This window comes from Dasypus novemcinctus, unplaced genomic scaffold (assembly GCF_030445035.2).
Source record: "Dasypus novemcinctus isolate mDasNov1 unplaced genomic scaffold, mDasNov1.1.hap2 scaffold_106, whole genome shotgun sequence".
Classification (NCBI taxonomy): domain Eukaryota; kingdom Metazoa; phylum Chordata; class Mammalia; order Cingulata; family Dasypodidae; genus Dasypus; species Dasypus novemcinctus.
In genome coordinates this window covers 780,924-808,536 of record NW_026688145.1, presented here as the reverse complement: position 1 = coordinate 808,536, position 27,613 = coordinate 780,924, and the positions used below count along the sequence as shown (strand labels likewise).

At 39.4% G+C, this 27,613-nt stretch overlaps 1 pseudogene; it reads left to right on the top strand.

The window, feature by feature from the left end:
• Positions 1–266: 266 nt before the first annotated feature.
• Positions 267–27,613, top strand: part of LOC131277474 (ferritin light chain-like) — a 42,602-nt pseudogene continuing 15,255 nt past the window's right edge.

The following is a 27,613-nucleotide window of genomic DNA, read 5'->3' as shown; positions in this document are numbered from 1 at the left end:
ACAAACCCATCTGGACTGATTGTAAACAACTTATAATGACTTTATTGAACTTTGAATAGAGAACACGTGTCATGCAGTGAGCTCTAACCTGGCTTAGAGAGCACCCACCTGAGGGAACTTTGGACAGTGATCAATATGCCCACTTGCAGTTCCCAGAGGAGGACCCCCTGTTGGATCTGAACAGTGCCGTTGGGCTCAACCAACTAGAAATGTTCCATAGGGCCTTAGTTGAAAGATTCAAGGCAGGGAGCTGCAAGGCAGTGAATATGGCAAAGACCAGTCAAATTCTACAGGCTCTGGAGGAGAGTCCTGCTCAGTTCTATGAGAGACTGTGCAAAGCATTTCATGTATACACGCCCTTTAACCCAGATGCTCCTGAGAGCCAAACAATGGTCAATGCAGCATTTGTTGCCCAATCACAGACAGACATCCAAAGAAAGCTGCAGAAGTTGGAGGGGTTTGCTTGAATGAATATCTCTCAGGTCATGGAAGTAGCTACTAAGGTCTATGTCAACCGAGATGTAGAAACAAGAAGGGAAGGAAATAGAAAAATGAAAAAAAAAGGCAGATCTTTGGTCAGCAGCAGTTGTGGAAAAATCCATTCCTGTGTCAAGGAAAGTAACCTGGCAAACCCCAACCTGAAGGAGAGGGAAAGGCCCATGTCTAGGGTGAAATCATTGTGCGTACTGCAAATAGGATGGGCATTGGAAGCGAGAGTGTCCCAGCTGGCCAATTGACCCATCCTCTGCAGCCAAAACTTTAGCCAGAAATGCCAGTGGGGTATCACAATCCAAACGCTGGGTCCATAAAGGTTCAGAAAAAAAATCTGTAGATCAGATCAGTGGGCTGGTTGGAATGGAGGGCTCTGATAGAGATTATTAGGACAGACCAGGCTCCTACACTCTTGGCCCCATGGAGCCTATGGTCGGAGTCCAAATTGGGGGCTGCACCATACATATGATGGTTGGCACTGGGGCTCAACATTCTGTAATGTGTAAGCCAGTTGGGCCTCTATCTAAAAGACAAGCTGTTGTAAAATTTGATACTAGGTTCAATTATTTGCACATAGAAAGGCCAAGACTCAGGAATGATTTTGGGAAGGAAAAATGGTTTATTGATGGCTGGCTGAACTCCAGAGCTTTCTGTTTCAATTCCGAGCCTGGAACAAGACTTTCAAGTTCCATTTACACAGAGAGGAAAGGCCAAATGGACCCTTTTTTTCAGTTCTCCATAGGCTTGAAGTAGCATATATCTTCCACATCCTAGGTTAGCTTTTAGCATGCACTTCACACATTCTAGATATGCTTTTAGCTTATCTTGGTTTGCATTTACCCTGAATATTCAGTTTATAGAGTTTGCATTGATAAACTGTTTCCTGGGATGAGAATCATTGCCATGGTCACCAAGGGCAGCAGTGCAGCCACATATCATCCCACACCCACAAGTCACAAACAACTTAGGTTATCTCTTAAGAGACAAAGAGCCTCACACAAATAGCCCACATCATTCCCACTCAATGTGAAAGTTTAACTTGCTAAGCTTTGGCATAATTATTGTTGGAGCTATGAGGTGGATGGTCGTTTGTTGTTTTGATTGATTACTTTGCTTATCAATCTTTAGTGTAGCATCCAGGACTGTTTGTACAAGTTTAGAAGTTTTCATTGGACAGCAGAACCTTGTGGCGGGGGCCCCCTACAGTTATTCTGGGGCCACCAGCACTCATGTGGATTTCCAGTCAGGCTACAGATCCATCTATTAATTTTGTTTTACCTTAAATAGTTTACACCTTTATTCATAAAGGGGTGCTGAGGGGAGATGATCTCTTTTCTGTAACTGCTTCCTGCTGGCCATGGGCTTTATTCATTACCTAACAAGGTGTAAAACTCTTATTTTATTTTACCTGGAGGAAGATGGATCTGACATTTTGTACAAAGTTGGATGAAATTTTTATATGGTTAATAAGATATTCATTCTGAAAGAAACAAAGTTAATTAAAAATTTGGAATACCCGTTTTTAAAAGAGGACATCGGATTAAGACATAGACAAGATTAGGTGCTTATAAAGCTGGCATTCTTTTTAAATCTGGTGGGAAAAGTATATATATATATTCCTTTATAAGTTATTTATTTTTAGAGAGTAATTGCAATAGATACTTAGCTTTGTTTGAAGACACATTTCAAGCTGTTTAATGATTGGCACTCATGTGCTCTGTCACATGCTCCTGGTGAACTGGCATCCTTTGGGCAGTTGGTTTCAAAAGGATTAGTACACCAAGTTGGAAATTTTCTTAGTTTTTAGCTGTGAGAGTGATCAGAACTACAGAATAAAGTTTTTTTTTTAAATTTTGGTTTTAATTGTACAATTTCTGGTAATTTTGACTTGTTCAATAGGTGGCTCATTATTAGCAAGCCAGCCTCATTTTGCTACATAGTAGAGTACAGTAGAATATAGTAAGTTGACTGAACCTGGCTGAGACTGCAACTTTGTACTATAGACATGTTTATTACCTGTTTAGAAAATGAATTTACTAGGAATTTAAGATGTCTAAAATACTTTTGCCCTTGATCCAAAATAGAAAATATAACGTTATAATAATTAGGCATATATTTAGTTCAGGATAAGAGTACAGCACTTAATATTAATTAATGTATTACTTAATGCAAAGGATTTAGAGTTGCAATTAATAGTTTTAAGTTTCAGGTTTGTTATACTTTACATGTTATCACTCCATGGGAGCAGGCCATAATGCCAATTGTGTTTAAGTTTTACTTACAATATCCTGGTGTCATGGCTCCACTTACCATGTTTTTCACAGTGAGCAGGTTGCAGCATTGTTTATTTTAGAGAGATTTTCCAGTATTCTACTAGCCTGGTGCATAGTGCTCTATGGCACTATGAAACAGTGCCATTCTAAGGGCGATATCTATTCTATACTTCTCTCTACTGAGTCATCATTGACTGCTGCAGGAACTTGAAACTGCAACGTAATTTCCATCAACTTCCAGAGCAGAACCAGAGGCTGATATAGCAAATATTTCTAATTAAGGGGTCAGTGACCAGCCTAGCCAATAACTCACATGGAGAGGCAACTTGTAATGTATTCAAGGTCTGGTTGTAATGCACAAAAGTGTTTGACAATGTTAAAGTTTATTCCTTGTTTATATATACATTTCAAACAATTTAATGCAACACATATTATCAAATGACTGTTTATTTACACAATTTACCATGAAGGTTAGACTAGGTATGTTACTTTAGTAATAGAGGGAAAAATTATTTTTCATTGTTAAAATGAAAACAGAAGATTCCCAATAGAATCAAGATAACATTTTATTACCATTTACTTAATTATGCACCTTGCGGTGGCCTTCAGACAGGTTTTATTATCACGAAGTTATTTTTTTGTACCCAATACCAATCTACATTTTTAGTGAGCAATGACTTCTAGAACTAGAACTATTTAAATGTTTTCACTTTGGAAGATGTTTTACAAACTCTTTATAATTGTCCATATCTACATTGACTAACCACCTCATGTTTAAATAAACTTACTAAACTGCAATTACCAACCAAAGAAATTTACTTTATTTATTTAAGAGAGCATATCTACAATATTTTTTCTTTAGCCTAATTTCACCAATGTGAACTTACAATTTCGATTACTGTAAAGATTTTGTACATATAATGTTAATTTAGTTTATAAGTTAACTATGGGTGATTACATTGAAGTTAAATAAAATAGAAACTATTATAGTTTTTGCAAGGAATGTTCTCTTTTTTCCTAACAGGAAACTATAATCTTCTTTTCTTTCTTTAAGTTATGAAAATCAATAATTTTTAAAAGCATACTGACTACCAGGTTTTAAAACACATTACACAATTACTTCATTTGTTTAATCATAATCCAGGAAAGATCTCTCCATAGTTTTGATGGACTTTTCTTTACTTACTGAAATTTGTTAACAGAGCCACTAATTCCCTTTATTTTTGTTGGAAAGAAATCTTCTTCTGGAAGAAACTAAGGCTCACCCAATTGTGGAGAAGAAAAGAATTTATTTTCAATCTTGCAAGAAGGGGCACACAACCAGAAAACATGGCTGGCACCTGAACAAAGGTAAATGACCCAGCTTATACCCTTAAGCCTAGCATGCAAACAATTTCTCTGTTTCTCTACAGATTGGATACAGATTGGTTACAGCCTGTCCAAGAAGATCTAACTTTCCCATGCAAAATTTGTGATTTAACCACTTCCTCTAACATATTCCAACCATTTTAGCTTTTATCTGCTCCCCTTTGTCATATAAGGAATGGAATTTAGTACAGAATTGGTATTGACTTAGCTCTTTCTTGGGCATCTTTTTATTGCCTATGGTGCTGGCTTAAGACAGTTTCCTTTGTTGCTGTTTAATACGAGAATGGGAGACTGAGGCAGTAGGCTGCCAGGTTACATTAATCAATATTTTCTTCCTTTAGTGAAAACTAAACTAATCTTTGTTTTGTATATTTTATGACTGACAAAAGGTTGAAACTGGGAAATTACAGGGCAAACAGATTCTTAATTCCCTACCCTAGTAGATAGGTTTAATCTTCCACACCTAGTCTTGCCTTCAAAGCTCTTGCAAAGTGGAGGCCCTTTCCCAATAGTTGCTATATTTGGATTTCTATATGACTTTTTCATTCTGCTTAGTCTAATTTGGGCTCCCAGAATATTTATTCACATATGTAACTGCATATTTAACCTCAACAATTTGAGCGAATAGGCAGACACCAATAGTTTGACACAAAAACATAACTTTAGCTACTTAAAACTACCATTTTTCACAAAATAAGTGTGACTGCAAAACTTTTCAGACTCCTGAAACTTTTCTTAATTTGCACAGTGATTGGGCAGTTTACACTATGACCATGCAGTTTTACACAAGAATTTTGTTTCTTCACTAATGGCTTGTAACAAAATGTTCCCAATGCTCTGAAACAATTCTCCTTTGTTTCAGAATTTTATATTTCACCTTGAATTTAACAGAATTTTGATAAGCAACAAGACTAATTCTATGTATATTCACTGAGGCTATTGGAAGCCTCAGGGAGACAAACTGGTTTCTCTCATGTATTACCACTCCTAGGAACACTGACAGTCATGGCAGGAGACTCCCTCTATTCCCCCCAGTCCTGGAGATAATAAAATTGTTGTAGTCCTTTAAACCCAAGGGCCAAAAAGTCCACAAGGCAGCAATCCAGGCAACACATAGATTAATGAGAGAAAGCAGAGTTACTAATACCAGTAGGACAGGAGCTGTTATGAAACAACTACAGGCAAAGGCAAGGGGTGAGGCTAGGCTCAAAACAACCGAAAATGAAGGTAAGGTTAGTTTAGAATTTACACTTAGATAATAGTTTCAGTCTAAATTCGCCCAGCTATAATTTCAGTTATTATCTTTCTGCTGTTTTATAATATAAAGGCATTTTTAAATTATCTTAACTCAGTTACAGGTTTTATTAATTTTTTAAACATGTTGATTTTATCACCCTTTTAAACACTTTTCATTTGACTTATAACATATTAAATGAAATTAACTATTACTTTAATTTTTCTTTTAAGGTAAAAGAACAAATCTCTTGTAATTAGTTTGAAATGAAAAGCTACTTTTCAGGATTTGATTTTTAGAAAGCAGGTTTGAACATTATTTCCCTTTAAAAGAGATAAGACCCTTTTTTTCAAACAATGAGGAAATGATGACGTTAAAGCACGAGATGCTAATCGATAAAATAGACCTTTGTGTATACTGATTATTCAGGAAACTTTTACCAAAACAAACTAATGACTTGAGAGACTTTGAGAAAGAATAAAATTTTAACATTGATACATGCTACTTGATACTAAAGCTTTTAAAAATTTATAGATAGACCTATCAAATCTTACTTAACTTTAATCATAAAAATTTCTTTTCCACAAACTTTCTATACTTTCAGTATTCTTTCATGTTTTGTCCTACACTCTACCCTTTCTCAATAATCAATCATTTTTTCTTAGGACAAAGTCATCTCCTCTTTCCTTAGCAATAAAAACACATTCCATATATCTTACATACTAAGTTACCAGGGAAACTTCTTACAATATGTAATTGTTTTGATTAACACTAAACAAGCTTGTTAAAACAATTATTTTTTCTTCACTTTAAATACTGAGTAGCATGCAATACCAGAAACAGTTTTTTAGAAGCAAGTTGGCAGGGGAGGCTGGTTGCCAATAAGTTTTCCTGTTATAAAATTACCATTTATTATTATAATCAATTCAGTTTTTATTTAATAATGACTTTTTGGAATTGGCCTTTTAAATACCTTAATTTATACAATGGTTTACTAAACTTTTTATAATTATTTACAAACATACACACTTTTATTTTAAGACAAATTTTACTTTCACAGAACACATTTCTTTACTTAAATTTACCACAATACCTTCAACAACTTACCACATGCATTTAAGTTTCAAGAGTTTATGAAAATTAGCCATCATTCTTTAGGACAGAGCACAACTTTTAGAAAAAACTTAATAAATTTCAGCCAGCATTCTCACAAACTTTTAATCTTCTTTAATATTCATTTAAGTTTTACATCCTTCATTTTATCCTTTGGAGAAAAATAAACTATTCATTTCAATATAGGCAAGAACAACATTTTATGAAAAACAATTTTGTGCATCAAAACTTACAATTTTTATCATTGTAGATATCTTATTAACATTTAAACTTATGTATTAATATAAGTGCTTATTTAATTTTTTACCTTTAGAATAGATCTCTGTTTAAAAAATATTTATTAATGAATTTATATTGTTTCAAGTTATAGCCTCCTTTCTTTAGATGAGTTTACAGTTCTAAAACATTTCAAAGTATTTCTACCATCTTATAGAGAGAGAGATTTTGGCCTTGACACCCTTGGGAGGGTATTTTACTATATTTATTTTGATTCTGTTTTCACCCCCTTCATTTCCCCCCGCCCCATCCAGTCAGTTGGGTGTACAACAATCAATTAGGAATGTGGCTTATGAGTAGAAATTGTGGACTCACTGGAAAGGGGCAAGCTGCTCCCCCCTTTCCAGCATTCTGCCCAAATGGACAGACAGAACTTACTCAAATTTGGCACCCTTCCCAGGGACTCAGCCACCCAAACTGGCAGCCCAAACAAACTCGGGTGCATGGCATGGACAAAGATGACCTCCAAACCCGGCAAAGTGGTGAACCAGAGACAAGGGAGCAGAGCATGTGCAAACATCCAGACACTGCAAACATCCAGATTCCCCAGTTTTGCTCTATAATCAATTCACCCCCTTGCCATGAGGGTTCCAGGTTAATTAAATTCTACTTTACATAATTGCTCAACTACAACAATAACATTGAGCTGACACAGACAGAAGCCAAAAGGTTATTAATCTGACTCACAATTATATATATATATGTATATCCAGCATGGCTGACCCCCAGGGCCATCACAAACTTTAGAGAGAATACTTCACATTAACATCTGGTATGAAGTGAATTCATTCACAATTCAGTACCATAACAAAAGATTCCAGCAGATGTTTTTCACTGTTTAAATTTACGCTGAGACCAAGTGTCACTAGAAAAGCTGAACCATTTTGCTGTAACCAAGTTTTTTTTTTTTATAAATCCAGACAAATTTCCAGGTCATTAAGGCTCGAACCTATAAACAACCCTTCCTATTATAATCAAGCCTCCACTCCTTCAGTGGATGTAAGACCAGTACCAGATTCTAACATGCAGTTAGACAAATCCAAAACACCAATGCTTTTACCCAATTTTTCTCCTTTTTCCAGACCTAGGGAGAATGGCTTCCCCCCAATTTTCTGGGGCTGCTAGGGTTTTCTTGGGAGGTAATCAGCCTCCCCTTCCTAGCAATTAGAGCAAGGGCTTTCCAGACTGTGCTCACCTGGGTAGTATTACCTTCTTCCAAGTTTGGAGTTCTTTCAGTTCCCAGGATCTTTCTCTTCAGAACTTCCATTGCCCTCGATTTTAGTTGGAAAGTTTCTGGTGGAGCCCACATCTTTTCTGGATTAAATTTAATCCATGGGTGCACAGATTTGGGGTTCACCCAAGTACTCCCAGCTTCCTTGGGGAATTGGAAGGGGCAGCAAAATGCAACAGTCTCTGGCCTTCATTTGCAGTCATGGGAGAGCCCTGAAAAATGTAGGATTTGATACCAAGTTCAATTATTTGTGTATAGGAAGGCCAGTAGTAAGGAATTATTTTTTGAAGGAAAAATAGTTTATTGATGACCAGGCAGAATCAGGAGCTTTCTGTTTCTATCCCAAGCCCCAAACAAGATTTTTGAGTCCCTTTTATATGGAGAGGAAATGCCTAATAATCCTTTGTTTCAGTTCTCAATAGGCTTGAATTAGCATGTATCTTCCACACCCTAGGTTAGCTTTTAGCATGCACTTTAAACATTCTAGATATGCTTTTAGCTTATCTTGGTTTGCATTTCCACTGAATATTCAAAGTCTATAGAGTTTGCATTGATAAACTACTTCCTGGGACTGGAGTCGTTACCATGGTCACCAAGGAGAGAACTGCAGGCTTTTATCATCCCACACCCACAAGTCACAGACAGTTTAGGTTATCTCTTAAGAGACAAAGAGCCTCACACCCATAGCCCACATCACAGCCACTATCGTAGGGGCAACTGGCAAAAGTGCCCAATGGCCCTTCCCTCAAGCCAGGACCTGCAACATTGGGGGAAAGGACTTCACTCACGAATTCCTTTTTCCTCCAGAGTGCCCAGTCCCCCTCCTGGGTTGAGAACTGCTGTCTAAACTGCAGGTTCAAATTACCTTTGATGCCACAGGGCAATCCACACTGACACTGGGGCCACAAGACCTTCTGAAAATAGCACTAACCCTTCCTCTGCAGAGGAATGGAGACTGTATTGTCTCAGTGAGACTGGCCAATCCATGGCCATGCAGCTCCCCTTTGAAGATGCTTCTGAAGTATGGGCAGAGGGTAACCCAATGGGGATGGCACATGACATTCCTCTAATTATTACTGAAATAAAACCTATGGCCAGTCAAATAAGCATAAGGCAATATCCAGTTCCACATGAAGCTCAAGAAAAAGTCCAGCTACATATTCAGAGATTACTGAATGAGGGCATATTGAGGCCATGTCAGTCTCCGTGGAAAACCCCACTCTTCCCAATTAAAAAGTCTGATAGAAATGACCACCCAGTCCAGGACTTATGAGCAGTTAATTTGACAGTCATAACCTTTCATTCTGTGGTATCTAATCCATATACCCTTCTCAGCTTAATACCCTCATCAGCAATCTTCTTTTCATGCCTAGATCTTAAGGATGTCCTCTTCTGCATTTGGATAACACCCCAGACCAGCCAATTTTTGCCTTTACATGGGAAAATCCAAACTCAGGTGAAAGGCAGCAGCTAACATGGATGTGAATGCCTCAAGGATTTAAAATTGCACAAACTATTTTTGGACAACCCCTGGCAAGTGATCTCAAATCCTTTAATCAGGAAGCCATAACTGTTTTCTCCTCCTATATGTAGATGACCTCATTTTCGGAAGTCCCACCTGTCAATACTGCACTGTTGGAACCCATGGTCTTTTAAAGCATCTACAACAAAAAGGCTGTCTGGTATCTAAAAAAAAGCCCAAATCTGCCTACCTCAGGTCAAATATCTAGGTTTTAAAATAATGCAGGGGCGCTATGAATTGGGACTTGAGAGAAAGAAAGTGCTCTGTACTCTCCCTGAGCCTAATACCCGCTGGAAGCTGTGAGAGTTTCTTGGGGCAACTGGATTCTGCCGCAATTGGATCCCCAAATTTGGGAACCTCACATGCCCTTTATATGAAGCCATAATGTGGGGAGGATCATGACCCCCTGCTCTGGGAAAGCCCTCAGAAAAATGCTTTCACTGCTCTCAAACAAGCTCTAGTGGAAGCACTGAGCCTCGGACTTCCAGACCCCACTAAGCCATTCTACCTCTAGGTTCACAACCGCCAAAGCATCACAGTAGGAGTACTCACATAATACCTTGATTCCTGGCAAAGACCTGTAGTGTATCTATTGAACCACCTGGACACTGTAGCCCAGGGGTGGCCCTCACATTTGCAAGCCATAGCAGCTGCAGCCATGCTTACAGTAGAGGCTATACAATTAAATCTTGGGCAGTCTATAATTGTCAGGGTTCTGCATGCAGTAATCACAATCTTAGAAGCCAAAGGAACACATTGGCTTACTAACAGCCACCTGCTTAAATATCAAACCCTATTATGTGAAAATAGATCCATCCAGCTGGAGCATGTAATAAACCTAATCCAAGCTGTGGAAGATGTGCTAAATCCAAGCCGGCTTGAAATGTGGGGAATATGCAACTCACCTGGGGAAATAACCTATCTGGTACTCAGATAAAACACTGAAGAAACTAAACAAAGGTCTGCTTGCATACCATCACCCTTTGTCCCCCTAATTTTATCCTCTGTATAAAGGGTAACAAAAAATGCTTTTTGGAATTCTGGTTTATTAGGACCAAAGTTTGACAAGTCCGGCTGGTCGAAATAAACCAACTTCCTTCTCAGAGTTCTCGTGTCCTGGCCTTCATTACCGTGCACACCCGACTCCTCCACAACATCTTGGGGGCTCTCCTGGGATAGTGCTGAGAAGGTCAGAGGCAGCAACAGTTGTTTGCCCCTCCTGGATGTCTCCAAGTAGGCCTGGAGGGCCCTGGGCAAAACCCAGACCTGGCCTCCCATGGACACCACATTCAAATCCAGAAAGAGATTGCGGTCTTCACCAGAGCCCTTCCAGATGAACCGGGGGCACCAGAAGTTTTGAGAGACCCTGAGAATGAAGCATGGATGTACGCACTTTGGACTGGTGAGACCCCCAGGGGCATAGTGGAGGAAAAGCCTAATTCTAAAATTAGGAGGGAGCCTGATCAACTCTCAAAGGGGAGGCCCTAATACTCCTGAGAATACAGGAGGAAGGTGTCTCCTCTCCAGGTCTGAGGAAAGGAAAGGGGGATGGTTGTGTGCATGTGGTTGTGGCGACAGAGTGAGATGCAGAAAATCACTTCTGCAGGGCACGTGTGGAGTCCTGATCCACGGATCTGTGGTGATCTCATATGATCAAGGGCATTCTGGGGGGTCCCTGCAAAGGGAGCCTCTTCTGTATCGAGGGCTTATACTGATCCACTAAGGTCAAGAGGCGCTGAGAAGATGGTGGCTGAGTGAGCTTACTTGATAATATCTCCTGCAAAGAAGCGGTTGGGCAGCTTTGGAGGCTCTTCGAGACCAGGCTGTTTCAGGAATTTTGCAGGTCAGAAGGTATCTGGACATCGATTTGGTGGGGAGGTAACAGAGAAAATAAGTCTATAAAATATACATGGAGGTCCAAGCTGTGCGTGGAAAGCTCCCTCCTTGGGAGGGCAGAGCCACGGCATCGGGCGCTGCCCCGGCTGTTTTTTGTTTTCTTTGGAGGCTCTGCAGTACTGGGGAATTCATAAGCCCTGAGCGGCCTACTGGGGGGTTAATAGGACAGGAGGTGCTTGCAGACTGATTTGGGGAGACAAACGGGAGTTTTATGGCAAAGCGGGGGGAAATTTTTGATTGCGGACACTAACAATAGGGCTTCTGACTAGAGCCATGCCCCCTAAACCCAGCTGCCGATCTACAGTTGAATTAAAGTGATAGCAATAAAGAGACGCCACCAGGGTCAGGCAAGGTGGGAGACATTTGGAAGCTGATTAGGGGAATATTTTGTGAAGCGTGGGAATTTCGGGTTTGGACTCTGTTATAAGTGTTTCCGGCTGGAACCCCATCCCCGGACCTGGCTATTGATCTGCGTCATTAAATTGGCTGCAGCCTAGAGGCGTCCCCAGGTGGCCATTCCGGGGGATCACAGAGTGGGAGGGGACCTGAAGTCAATTGGTGATATATCCACAGAATAGACCCCAATGAGTGAGTGAATTGTAGGGTACAGAACACAGGATAGAGCTTGTGGATGTGACCTCACCCATAGAGCTGGCACCCAGCTGCGGGGATCCCTGAAGGCTGTGAAGCACTGTGGTGCTACCAGGCTCCCTGTTAACCAGACTTGAGGTTGCCACGTCTGAGTCCCCTAAACCCTGGTGGCCCACACCCCAGAGACTCACACCTCTTGAGTCTTCAATATCTCAGACTTTCCATCCCTGAATCCATCACGCCCTGAGGTCCATCTGAGGACCTTCAATGTCCTAGCCCTCAACGTTTGCGTTTTTTCTTGTTTTGTTTTGTTTTTATTTTTATACAATTTTTATTTTTTATTTTATTTTTTTAATGTTCTGATTGCTAACATTGCAATATTTTCTCCCCGCATATCCCCCAAAGTCTTTTTTTTTCAGTTATTTAGGGTTTTTTTTTTTTTGATATTGTGGCTGTGGTGGTTGGTGTATATCTTTTTTCTCTTTTCCCTATCTGTTCCCCACCCTTTACCAACCCCTTTTTTTCTTTCTTCCTTTTCTTCTCTTTTTTTTTCTCTCTCTCTTGTCTCCCATATTCTTATTAATTTATTTTTTCTTAACTACACAATAGGTGCTGCAGGGAACACCTCACATTGCTGGGTTTTCTCATCCTCCACTGCCTCATTTCTGTGTGAATAGATTTTAGCTATATACACTATCCCCTTTCCCCTCCATCTTGATATCCTCCATCATCTACTGTCTCTCCTATATTCCACCTCCCTTTCTTTGATCCACAAAGTGTCTAACTCTTAATTTCTAATACCTTTGTTTTGTTTTCTGTCTGTTATCCACTCTTGAAATGGTTACCTTTCTTTTATCTTTCCCTCTCTCACGAAAACAATAGCTTTTTAGTTCATACCATATTTCTCCCATATTCAGTTGTCTACCTCATTATAGGTACTCTACCTACTACTATAACTCCACACAATTTACATGAATCTATCCTCCATCCTCCCAGATCTCATATTGTTGCTATGTTAATATATATCACCAATAATACTTTACACTTGTTCCTTGCTTACACAATTGCCTTTCCCCAGCACTAATACTTTCCTTTAAAGTGAACTCAACCAGCAATAAGAAATTAGAATAAGAAGAACAAATTGACAAAGAGAAGATATAACACTTATGCAAAAACAAAGCTAATTAATCTCCAAGACTAGACAAATAAGCTAAGGATCTGATTAAACCCGTAAAGATAAAATGATGACCAGACAGCAACAAAAAACTACAAACCAAACCAGTAATCAGGAAAACATGGCTGAATCCAATCAACAAACTAAAAACAAAGAAGGGGAGCAGAACTTCGCACAAGAAATGAAAGATCTCAGAACATTTATCACCGACAACTTTGATGAAGTAAAGGAAGAGGTTAACAACATGAAGACAACATCTGGAGGGGAAATTGCAGACCTACGCAAAAAGATAACAGATATGATGGAAATGAACACCAGAGTTCAAATAAAATCAAAATCAAAAATAAACTTGCAGCAAATATCAGCAGACTAGAAGAGGCAGAGCAGAGAATTAGTGATGTGGAAGACAGTACATCGGAAATGAAACAGATAGTAGAAGTGGTCGATAAAAAGATAGAAAAAATCCAGCTAGGACTTAGGGACATGAATGATAATACAAAATGCTCAAACATACGTATTATAGGCATTCCAGAAGGAGAAGAGAAGGGAAAGGGGTCACAAAAAGTGTTGAAAGAAATAATGGCTGAAAACTTCCCAAATCTACTGAAAGAGACAGATGTACATATCCAAGAAGGACAGCACACCCCAAGACATATACTTGTCAAATTATCCAATGCTCAGGACAAAGAGAAAATTCTAAAAGCAGCAAGAGAAAAGAAAACCATCACATACAAGGGACGCTCCATAAGAATAAGTGCTGATTTCTCATCTGAAACCATGAAGGCAAGAAGGCAGTGGTATGATATAGTCAAGGTACTAAAAGAAAAAAAATTCCAACCAAGAATACTCTATCCAGCTAAACTAGCATTCAAAAATGATGGAGAGTTCAAAATATTCACAGATAAACAGAAATTGAAAGAGTATGCCAACAAGAAACCTCCCCTTCAAGAAATTCTAAAGGGAGTTCTGCAGGAAGAAAGGAAAAAACAGGACAGGCAGACTTGGAGGAGAGTGTAAGAGCAATAAAAAAGACAAAAATAGAAGGAAAAAAATGCAAACTAAATATGACAAACACAAATCCAATCGAAATATGGCTAACACAAATAATTCCTTGAAAGTAATAACACTGAATGTCAATGGATTAAACTCACCTGTCAAAAGATTCAGACTGAGACATTGGATAAGGAAATATAACCCATCTATATACTGTCTACAAGAGAGACATCTTAGACCCAGAGACTCATGGAGGTTGAAAATGAATGGCTGGAAAATAATCATACAAGCAAACAAGAACCAAAAAAAGGCAGGAGTAGCTATATTAATATCAGACAAAATAGACTTTAAATGCGAAACTATTGTGAGAGACAAAGAAGGATACTACATTTTAGTGAAAGAGACAATCTGTCAAGAAGATCAAACAATCATAAATATTTATGCTCCTAACAAGGCCCCCTCAAAATACATGAGGCAAACGCTGGAAAAGCTAAGTGAAAAAATAGATGCATCTACAATTATAGTGGGGGATTTTAATACACCACTATCAACTCTGGACAGAACATCTCAAAAGAGAATCACTAAAGAAACAAACCATTTGAACAGTATATTAGAGGAGCTGGATCTAATAGACATATATAGATCATTACACCCAAACACAGCACGATATACATTTTTCTCAAGTGCGCATGGATCATTCTCCAAGATAGACCATATGCTAGGCCACAAAGAAAGGCTTAATGAATTCAGAAAGATCGAAATCATACAAAACAATATCTCTGACCACAGTGGAGTGAAGCTGGAAATCTGCAAGGGCCAGAGGCCCAGATTTCACACCACGATTTGGAAATTAAACAGCACACTCTTAGAAAAACAGTGGGTCAAAGAAGAAATCTAAAAAGAAATCAATGACTACCTTGAAACAAATGATAATGTTAGCACAACATACCAAAATTTATGGGATGCAACAAAAGCAGTATTGAGAGGAAATTTATAACCATAAATTCATATATCAAAAAAGAAGAAAGAGCAAAAATTGAAGAACTAACTGCACTTTTGATGGAATTAGAAAAACAACAACAAAGTAACCCAAAAGGACGAAGAAGGAAGGAAATAACAAAGATAAGAGCAGAACTAAATGAAATAGGAAATAAGAAAGCACTTGAAAAGATAAACAAGACCAAGAGCTGGTTTTTTCAGAAGATCAACAAAATTGACAAACCTTTAGCGAGACTAACAAAGAAAAAAAGAGAGAAGGTGCACATACACAAAATAAGAAATGAGAAAGGCGATATCACCACTGACCCCACAGAAATAAAAACTACCATAAGAGGATACTTTGAAAAACTATGTTCCAACAAAAATGACAATTTACAGGAAATGGACAAATTCCTAGAAACACATAAGCAGCCCATATTGACAAAAGAAGAAATTGGTGATCTTAACAAACCAATCACAAGCAGAGAGATAGAATCAGTCATTAAAAATCTCCCAACTAAGAAGAGCCCAGGGCCTGACGGCTTCACAGGTGAATTCTAAAAACATTCCAGAAAAAACTAACACCAAACCTGCTGAAACTCTTCCAAAAAATCGAAACAGAAGGAACATTGCCTAACTCCTTCTATGATGCCAACATTACCCTACTACCAAAGCCAAACAAAGACACCACAAGAAAGGAAAATTACAGACCAATTTCTCTAATGAACCTAGATGCAAAATGAACCTAGACACTTAACAAAATACTTGTTAATCGAATTGAACAACACATTAAATGAATTATGCACCATGACCAACTGGGATTCATTCAGGTATGCAAGGATGGTTCAACATAAGGAAATCAATCAATGTAATACACCATAGAAACAGAATGAAGGAAAAAAATCACATGATTATATCTATAGATGCTGAAAAAGCATTCGACAAAATACAGCACACTTTCTTGATAAAAACACTCCAAAAGATTGGAATACAAGGAAAGTTTTTGAACATGATAAAGAGTATATATGAAAAACCTACAGCCAACATTGTTTACAATGGGGAAATCCTAAAATACTTCCCTCTAAACTCAGGAACAATACAAGGATGCCCACACTCTCCCCTTCTATTTAACATTGTCTTAGAAGTACTTGCTCGAGCACTGAGGCAAGAATCAGGTATAAAAAGCATTCAAATTGGAAAGGAATAAATCAAAATTTCATTATTTGCAGATGACATGATCCTATACATAGAAAACCCTGTGAGATCTACAACAAAGCTTCTAGAACTAATAAATGAGTTTAGTAGAGTCGCAGGTTATAAGATCAATGCGCAAAAATCAGTAGCATTTCTGTACACCAGTAATGAGCAAGATCAGGAGGAAATCAAGAAACAAATACCATTCACAATAGTAAATTAAAGAATCAAATACTTAGGAATAAATTTAACTAAAGAGGTAAAAAACTTATATACCGAGAGCTATACAAGACTGTTCAAGGAAATCAAAGAAGACCTAAATAAATGGAAGAATATTCCTTGTTCATGGATAGGAAGACTGAATATTATTAAGATGTCTATCCTACCAAAACTGATCTAAACATTCAATGCAATCCCAATAAAGATCAATACAGCCTTCTTTAAGGAACTAGAAAAACTAACTAAGAAATTTATTTGGAAAGGAAAGAGGCCCCGAATAGCCAAAGACATATTGAAAAAGAAAAATGCAATTGGGGGAATCACACTTCCTGACTTCAAAACATACTACAAAGCTACAGTAGTGAAACAGCATGGTATTGGCATAAGGAGAGATACACAGACCAATGGAATTGAACTGAAAGTTCTGATATAGAACCTCATATATATAGCCATATAATATTCGCTAAAGCCACCAAACCCTCTCAACTGGGAGAGAATGGCCTATTCAACAAATGGTGCATGGAGAACTGGATATCCATATGCAGAAGAATGAAAGAGGATTGCCATCTCACACCTTATACAAAGATCAACTCAAGATGGATCAAAGACTTAAATGTAAGAGCCAAGACCATAAAGATCTTGGAAAGCAGTGTAGGGAAACATCTACAGGACCTTGCAATAGGAAATGGCTTCATGAATATCACACCAAAAGCACGAGCAGCAAAAGAATAAATAGATAAATGGGACTTCCTCAAAATTAAAGCCTTCTGCTCCTCAAAGGAGTTTGTCAAGAAAGTAAAAAGGGAGCCCACACAATGGGAGAAAATATATGGCAACCATATATCTGATAAGAGACTTATAACTTGCATATATAAAGAACTATACCTTGAAAATAAAAAGATAAACAACCCATTTAAAAAATGGGAAAAAGATTTAAACAGACACTTCTCAAAAGAAGAAATACAAATGGCTAAAAAGCACATGAAAAAATGCTCCAAAGCTCTAGCTATCAGGGAAATGCAAATCAAAACTACAATGAGATACCATCTTACTCCCATAAGATTGGCAGCTATGAAAAAAACAGAAGAATACAAATGCTGGAGAGGATGTGAAGAAAGGGGAACACTCATCCACTGCTGGTGGGAATGCAGAAGGATCCAACCATTCTGGAGGACAGTTTGGCGGTTTCTCAAAAAACTAACCATAGATTTGCCATATGACCCAGCAATACCACTGCTGGGTATATACCCAGCAGAACTGAAAACAAGGACACAAAACAATATATGTACACCAATGTTCATAGCAGCATTGTTCACTATCGCCAAAAGTTGGAATCAACCCAAATGCCCATCAACAGATGAGTGGATCAATAGAATGTTTTATATACACACAATGGAATACTACTCAGCTGTAAGAACAAATACACTACAAACACATGTGATAACATCGACGAATTTTGAGAATCTTATGTTGAGTGAAGCAACCCAGGCATTGAAGGACAAATACTACATGACCTCAATGATATGAAATAAGCAAGCTGACTCAGAGAGGTAGAGAATGGAAAATAGGCTTACAGGAAATCGGGGGGTGGAGGAAATATGTGAGCCGACGTCTGCAGGGGTGGAATCCATGATGAACTGGTGGTAAGTATGAGTAAAAAGAAGAGATAAAATGGGGTCAAGGGGTTGCCTTTGAGTGGGGCTTTGAGGGTTTGAAGGGGGCTGGGGATGGGTGGATGGGTAATATTGCCCACAAAATTGGGGGAGGGAGGGGCAACATATGAACATAGGAGAGTGTCAGGTGTTGATTGAGAGTAAAATGCTGAGAAAATAGTATCAAAATATAATTAGGAGGGTTACCTGTTTAGGATGCTCTGAGGGGATGGTCTGATGAGGGATGGGCTCCTGGCGGATATCTGAATGCTCATTTTGCCAGGGTGGGTTGTATCATTGGGTAGAGACCCAAGAAGTGAGAGTTGGGATGGACCCACATCCTGGGGATGACTAATGCCATCACATAGAGAGAACTGTATCTCTTGAGAGAAAGGGTGGCTCCCAGGGCATTAGGGCAGTTGAGCAAGTCAGGCCCTGAACACTGTTGCAAGTATCTCTGGACATGGCTCCTCAGGAAATGGAGATTGGCTGTTGCTCTGGTCCCCAAGGGGAGGGGAAAATGGATGTTGAATGGATGGAGCCAAGGTAAATGTGGGGGCAAGAGAGGAGTTTGGTGAGAGTACACAAGGATGAATATAAAACATGTAATATTACACCAAAATCATATAGGAGATGACAGACTAATAATGTAAACCATAATGCAAAACATAGGATAACTAAAAAATATAGAAAACTGTATATCCTAATGTATGGAGCACATTGTAAGCACAGATGTCACCTTGTTTGAAAGCTATTGTTTCGGAGTCTGTACATCAGTTTCAGTAAATATGATATGAATAAGTTAAAAGATGTTCACTGTGGAAGGGAAAAGGTTTTATGGTGGATATGTGGGAGTACTGTATATTGTATATATGAATTACTGTGATCTAAGACTCTTGTGAAGAGACGCTCGATAATTAGGAAAAAAGAAAAGAAAAAGGATGTAGGAATTTTTCCAAATCAATATGCACTCTAGATCTAACCTTTAAACTCATCAATATATTCCATTTTACTAGTAAGGGAACCTGACATTATATTGGGATTCACTTTACAGGAAGTTTTGGATCACAGAGTGGTTCAACAATGTCAGTGGAAGAATACTGGTATGGGATGTTATTGACAGGCTATGTATGGTTGTCAGGGAGTTATACAGGGCATATGTCCAGGGTGCATGGTAATGTTTGAATATACTCTTAGTGGAAACAATTAAAAACAACAACTGGGTGGGTACTGGGTTCCTGTCCAGGGGGGCTCTGTCATGGTCCCTAGGGGAGCAGCGGAAGTTCCCCAGGTGCAACGGTAAGAACCAGGAAAGAATGAGGATCCAACAGTGGGTTCCTGATACTAATGACTATGCTTGTGAGCCTACACACCTGCAATAAGAACAAGGCCTAGAGCAGCATTGTGCCTGAGAGTTTCCTCCTGACAGCCTTCATGTTACTCAAATGTGGCCAGTCTTGAAGCCAAACTCAGCATGCACATGCAGTGCATTCCCCCCAGCATGGGACATGACACCCAGGGATGATCCTCCCTGGCACCGAGGGATCACTACCAAATACCAGCTGAAGATGCAACTAGAAAATGACCTTGAATTAAAGGTTCAATGCGGATCAGGAGAATATCCCTGTCTACATATAATAACATGACTTTAAAATGCTGTTTGACCTAATGTAAGGGGGGAATGATAAGGAGAAATGAGTTCATGTGGCTACGAGTCTCTAAAAAGAGTCTGGAGGTTGTCAGAAGGATTGCCCTTATGCACAGCTGAGCAGAGTCTCAGAGACAGATAAAGTAGATACAACCCAGGTATTGGTTCTTTTGAGGGCTGAAGAGACCCACGGGTTCTATGGTCATGGCGGATGGGGTTCACTGCAGTGTCAGGTGGCCCTTCTTTGGAGTTGGTGTTTCTGCGTGATGAAACTGGACTCAGATGGGATCTCTTTTCACAAGCCTTTCATGCTACTTTACTGGAATTGTAGTTGGTGTTGGGGTTTAAGATATATTTAGGGGAATTGAATCTCTGGACTGACAATATGATAGCCAGGCCCTGAACCTCAACAGACTTCAGCTCCTACACTCTGATTTATTGGACTTACCCCACTCAGCTAACATGGAGTTGAAGAGTGTCAACCACCACACCATGGAGCCTAGAGTGCCTACAACTGAAAGCAGGAGGATTGCATCCAGTATCCATGTGGAATCTAAGCCCCCACTTGACATAGATGTGCAATGGACACAACCAATCCAATGTCCACAGAGAAAATGTGGCATTAGTGTGGGAAGGGTGGCCATGGTGGCTGCTGCGTGCGGGGAATGGGAGGAAGAGATGAGATGGGGAGGCGTTTTCGGGACTTGGAGTTGTCCTGGTGGTGCTTCTCGGACAACTATGGGACACTGTAGATCCCCCCAGGGCCCACTGGATGGAACGTGGGAGAGTGTGGGCTATGATGTGGATGATTGACTATGGGGTGCAGCGATGCCCAGAGATGTACTTACCAGGTGCAATGGACATGTCATGATGATTGGAGAGAGTGTTGCTGTGGGTGGAGTGGGGGGTGGGGGCGGTGGGTTTGAATGGGACTTCATATTTTTTGAATGTAATATTTTTAAAAAATGAATAAAATATTTTTTAAAAAATTAAAAAAAAAGAGGCACCGAAAGCTCCTGCAAGGGATGCGGCCAGAGACAGATGAAGCATAATGTTTGACTGACTGTTGTGCACTGTCGGCACAGGGTGGAAATGGGAAACACACACAGTAAAACCCCGTTAGGTTGTATGCTGAAAAACTTCCCCCATGCATTCTGTGAAGATGTGTATGGCATAAGCTTCCAGCCAGGAGGGCTTAGGATGCTTTGTGAATTAGAATGGCCAACTTTTGGGATGGCTGGCCCCAGGAGGCACTTTGTATCCCCAGATCATCCGTAAAGTCCCAGATGCGGTAACTGGAAATCCAGGGCATCCAGGCCAATTCCCGTACATTGATGCTTGGGAAAATGCTGTGAGCCAAAACCCACCCTGATCAGGGAAGTGGGTGACTAAAGAAGATAGAATTTGCTTAATACAGAAACCGAGGAGTGCTGTCACAGGGACCAGACCAAACAATCACCGTGTAAAAGGCCCAGAGAAAGTGTGCCCCAAATCCAGTGCCAATCGCTCATTTTAGAAGGGCCATATGAAGTTGAATTTCCACCGCTTTATGTGATGACTCCTGCCCCCGCAGTACTAAGGAATGTAATTGAGTTATTCTCCCTATGCAGTGCCCCGTTGTCATCATCCATGTGGGGAAGTGCAACACCCACACCATCCCCGCTGCTGCATTTATCACCATCTGAGAGGGCACCTATACCATCCCTGCAGTTGGATTTATCACCATCTGCCCCTGAGAGCCCTATGCTATCCCCACAGCAGCTTCTACCATCTCCACAGCAGTCTTTGGCACATTCAGCAAGGGAAAATGCAGACCAGCTGCTTTTACAGCCATTTGCCCCTGGCAATGCCACTGCAGCGCTGCCCTTCAGTCAGGAAGGAGGTGTTGAGAGAGGGCAACTCAAACCACAGGGAGCCCTGGAGGCAGAGGGAGCAGAGAGAAAGGCTGCCTTCCAGCTACCTCTCTGTGAAGCCCGGACACCAATCATTTACGATGCAGATGGCCAGGTTCAGGGGGGAGACTGGACATTCACCTATCAGCCCTTTACAACAATGGATCTCTTTAACTAGAAAAGTCACACCCCACCACTCTCAGAGAAGTCTCAGGCCATGACAGACCTCTTCCAATCCTTCATACAGATGCACAACACACCTGGACTGATTGTAAACAACATATAATGACTTTATTGAACTTTGAAGAGAGAATGTGTCATGTAGGAACTCTAATCTGGCTTAGAGAGCACTCACCTGAGGGAACTTTGGACGTGATCAATATGCCCGCTTGTAGTTCCCAGAGGATGACCTCCTGTGGGATCCGAATAGCGCTGTCAGGCTCAACTGACTAGAAACGTTCCATAGGGCCTAAGTTGAAGGAATAAAGGTGGGGAGCTGCAAAGCAGTGAATATGGCAAAAACCAGTCAAATTCTACAGGCTCTGGAGGAGAGTCCTGCTCAATTCTATGAGAGAATGTGCAAAGCATTTCATGTATACATGCCCTTTAACCCAGACACTCCTGAGGGCCAAACAATGGTCAATGCAGCATTTGTTGCCCAATCACAGACTGACATCTGAAGAAAGCTGCAGAAATTGGATGGGTTTGCTGGAATGAATATCTCTCAACTCATGGAAGGAGTTACTAAGGTTTTGTCAATCATAATGTAGAAACAAAAAGGAAAGAAAATAGAGAAATGAAAAAGAAAAGCAGATCTTCTGGCAGTGGCAATCATGGAAAATCCATTCCTGTGCCAAGGAAAGTAACTTGGCAAGCCCCAGCACCAAGGAGAGGGAAAGGCCCATGTCTAAGGCAAAATCAGTGTGCATACTGCAAAGAGGATGGGCATTGGAAGAGAGAGTGTCCCAGCTGGCCACTTGACCTGGCCACTGCAGCCAAAACATTAGCCAGAAAAGGCAGTAGAGCATCACAACCAAAACACTTGCTCTGAAAAAGTTCATAAAACAAACCTGTAGTTCAGATCATTGGGCTGGCAGGAATGGAGGACTCTGATGGAGCTTATTAGGACAGGACAGGCTCCTACTCCCGGCCTCATGGAGTCTATTGTCATAGTCCAAATTGGGGGTCACACCATACATATGATGGTTGGCACTGGGGCTCAACATTCTGTAATGACCAAGCCAGTTGGGCCTCTATCAAAAAGTCAAGGTGTTCTAGAATTTGCTACTTGGTTCAATTATTTGTGAATAAAAAGGCGAGGACTCAGGAAAGATTTTGAGAAGGAAAAATGGTTTATTGATAGCCAGCCAGACTCGGGAGCTTTCTGTTTCAATCCCAAGCCTGAAGTAGATTTTCACTCTCCTTTTATACAGAGAGGAAAGGCCAAAGGGTCCCTTTGTTTCAGTTCTCAATAGGCTTGAATTAGCATATATCTTCCACATCCTAGGTTAGCATTTAGCATGCACTTTAAACATTCTAGATCAGCTTTTTGCTTATCTTGATTTGCATTTCCCCTGAAAATTCAGTTTATAGTGTTTGAATTGGTAAACTGTTTCCTGGAACTGGAGTCATTGCCATCGTCACCAAGGGCAGGACTGCAGCCTCTTATCATCCCACACCCACAGGTCACAGACAGCTTAGGTTATGCCTTAAGAGACAAAGAGCCTCCCACCCATAGCCCACATCATTCCCCCCTTATGCAAAAGTTTAACTTGCTAAACTTTGGCATAATTGTTGTTGGAGCTATGAGGTGGATGGCTGTCTGTTGTTTTGATTGATTACTTTACTAATCAATCTTTAGTGTAGCATCCAAGACTTTTTTAGGAGTTAGAAGTTTTCATTCTGGGCAGCAGAATCTTGGGGCTGGGGCCCCCTGCAGTTATTCTGGAGCCACCGGCGCTCATGTGTATTTCCAGTCAGGCTCCAGATCCATCTATTAATTTTGTTTTACCCTTAAAGAATTTACACCTTTATTCATAAAGGGGTACTGAGGGGAGATGATCCCTTTTCTGTAACTGCTTCCTGCTGACCATGGGCTGTAGTCATTGCCTAACAAGGGGTAAAACTCTTATTTTATTTTAACTGGAGGAAGATGGATCTGGCATTTTGTACGAAGTTGGATGAAGTTTTTATATGGTTAATAAAATGTTCACTCTGAAATAAACAAACTTAATTAAAAATTTGGAATACCTGTTCTTAAAAGAGGACATTGGATTACAGAGGTAGACAAGGGTAGGTGTTTATAAACATGGTACTCCTTTGTTAAAAGCTGGTGGGAACAGTATATATATATACTTTTTTTCAGTTATTTATTTTTAGAGAGATATTGCAATAGATACTTAGCATTGTTTGAAGACATATTTCAAGCTGTTTAATGATTGGCACTCGTGCTCTTTCAGATGCTCCTGGTGAACTGGCACCCTTTGGGCAATTGGTTTCATTCAGGATTAGTACACCAAGTTGGAAATTTTCTTAGTTTTTAGCTGTGGGAGTGATCAGAACTACAGAATAAAGGTATTTTTTTACATTTTGGTTTTAATTGTAAAATTTCTGATAATTTTGACTTGTTCAATAGGTGGCTCATTATTAACAAGCAAGCCTCATTTTTGCTGTACAGTAGAGTACAGTAGAATATAGTAAGTTGACTGAGCCTGGCTGAGACTGCCACTTTATTCTATAGACATGTTTATTAACTGTTTAGAGAATGAATTTACAAGGAATTTAGCATGTCTAGTATACTTTTGCACTTGATCCAAAATAGAAAAGATAATATTATAATTATTATGCATATTTTTATTACAGGATCATAGTACAGCACTTAATATCAATTAATGTATTACTTTATGCAAAAGATTTAGAATTGCAATTAATAGTTTTAATATTCAGTTTTGTAACACTTTACATGTTATCTCTCCATGTGAGGAGGCAATAATGCCAACTGTGTTTAAGTTTTACTTACAATGTCCTGGTATCGTGGCAACACTTAACATGTCCTTCATAGTGAGCAAGTCATAGCATCATTGATTCTAGAGAGGGTTTCCAGTATTTTACCATCCTGCTGCATAGTGCTCTCTGGCACTATGGAACAGTGCCAGTCTGGAGGTAGTATCCATTGTACACTTGGCTGTACTGAGTCATTATCGGGTGTTGCAGGAACTTGAAACTGCAACGTAGTTTCCATTGACTTCAGGAGCAGAACCAGAGGCTGATATAGCAAGTATTTCTAATTGTGGGGTTAGTGACAAGCTTAGCCAATAACCCACATGGAGAGGCAACTTTTAATGTATTCAATGCCTGGTTGGAATGCACAGAAGAGTTTGACAATGTTAAAGTTTATTCCTTGTTTTTATATATTTCAAACAATTTAATGCAACACATATTATCAAATGACTGTTTACTTACACAACTTTACCATGAAGATTACAGTAGGTACTTTAGTAATAGAAGGAAAACTTTTTTTAATTGTTAAAATGAAAACAGAAGATTCTGAATAGAATCAAGATAACATTTTAATGATAGCCAGGCCCTGAGCCTCAACAGACTCCAGCTCCTACAATCTGATTTATTGGACTCACCTCACTCAGCTAAGATGGAGTTGAAGAAGGACAACCACCACACCATGGAGCCTAGAGTGCCTACAACTGACAGCAGGAGGATTGCATCCAGTATCCATATGGAATCTGAGCCTCCTCTTGACATAGAGGTGCAACGGACACAACCAATCCAAGGTCCACAGAGAAAAGGTGGCACTGGAGTGGGAAAAGTGGACATGGTGGCTGATGGGTATGGGGAATGGCAGGAAGAGATGAGATGTGGAGGCGCCTTTGGGACTTGTAGTTGCCCTGGATGGTGCTTCAGTGGCAATCACTGGACATTATAAATCCTCCCAGGGCCCACTGGATGGAATGGGGGAGAGTATGGGCCATGATGTGGACCATTGACCATGAGGTGCAGAGATGCCCAGAGATGTACTTACCAAATGCAATGGATGTGTCATGATGATGGGAGTGAATGTTGCTGGGGGGTGGGAGTGGTGGAGTGGGGGTGGTGGGGTTGAATGGGACCTCATTTTTTTTAATGTAATATTTTTACAAAATCAATTTTAAAAAATAACATTTTATTACCATTTACTTAAATATGCACCTTGTGGTAGCCTTCAGACAGGTTTTATTATCACGAAGTCATTTTTTTGTAACCGATACCAATCTAAGTTTTTAGTTAACAATGACTTCAAGAACTAGAACTATTTAAACGTTTTCAGTTTGGAAGATGCTTTACAAACTCTTTATAATTGACTATAATCACATTGACTAGCCATCTCATGTTTAAATAAACTTATTAAATTTTCATTACCAACCAAAGAAATTTACTTTATTTATTTAAGAGAGCATATCTACAATCTTTTTTCTTTAGCCTAATTTCACCAAAGGGAATGTACAATTTCCATCACTTTAAAGATTTTGTACATATAACGTTAATTTAGTTTACAAGTTAACTATTGGAGATTATATTCAAGTTAAATAAAATTGATACTATTATAGTTCATGCAAGGAATGTTCTCTTTTTTCCTTACAGGGAGCTAAAATTTCTTTTCTTTGTTTAAGTTATGAAAATCAATAATTTTTAAAGCATACTGACTTCCAGGTTTAAAACACATTACACAATTCCTTAATTTGTTTAATCATAATCCAGGAAAGATCTCTTCATAGTTTTGATGGACATTTCTTTACTTACTGAAATTTGTTAACAGAGCCACTAAGTACCTTTATTTTTGTTTTAAAGAAATCTTCTTCTGGAAGAAAATAAGGCTCACCCGATTGTGGAGAAGAAATGAACTTATTTTCGATCTTGCAAGAAGGGGCACACAATTGGAAAACATGACTGGTGCCTGTACAAAGGAAAATGATACAGTTTATACCCCTAAGCCTAGCATGCAAGCTCTTTCTCTCTTTCTCTATAGATTGGATACTTCAGAAGTTACAGCCTATCCGAGAAGATCTAACATTCCCACACAAAATTTTGTGATTTAACAGCTTCCTCTATCACATTCCAAACATTTTAGTTTTTATATGGTCCCCTTTGTCAAATAAGAAATGTAATTTAGTGCTGAATTGGTATTGAATTAGCTCTTTCTTGGGCATCTTTTTATTGCCTATAGAACTAGCTTAAGCTGGTTTCCTTTGTTGCTGTATAACCCGGGAGTGGAAAACTCAGGCCGTAGGCTGCCAGGTTATATTAATCAATATTTTCTTCCTTTATGTGAAAACTAAACTAATCTTTGTTTTGTACATTTTATGGCTGTCAAAAGGTTTAAACTGGGAAATTACAGAGCAAACTGATTCTTAATTCCCTAGCCTAATAGATAGTTTAATCTGCCACACCTACTCTTGCCTTCAAAGCTCTTGCAAAGAGGAGGCCCTTTTCCAGTAGTTTTTTTAAATCAGATTTATATATGACTTTTTCATTCTACTTAGTCCAATTTTGGCTCCAAGCATATTTATTCACATATATAACTGCATATTTAACCTCAGCAATTTGAGGGAATAGGCAGACATCAATAGTTTGACACAAAAACATAACATTAGTTACTTAAAACTTTCATTTTTCACAAAATAAGTGTGACTGCAAAACATTTCAAAGACTCCTGAAACTTCTTAATTTGCACGGTGACTGTGCAGTTTTCCACTATGGCCATACAATTTTACACAAGAATATTGTTTCTTAACTAATGGCTTGTAACCAAAATGTTCGCAATGCTCCAACACAATTCTCCTTTGTTTCAGAACTTTATAATTTACCTTGAATTT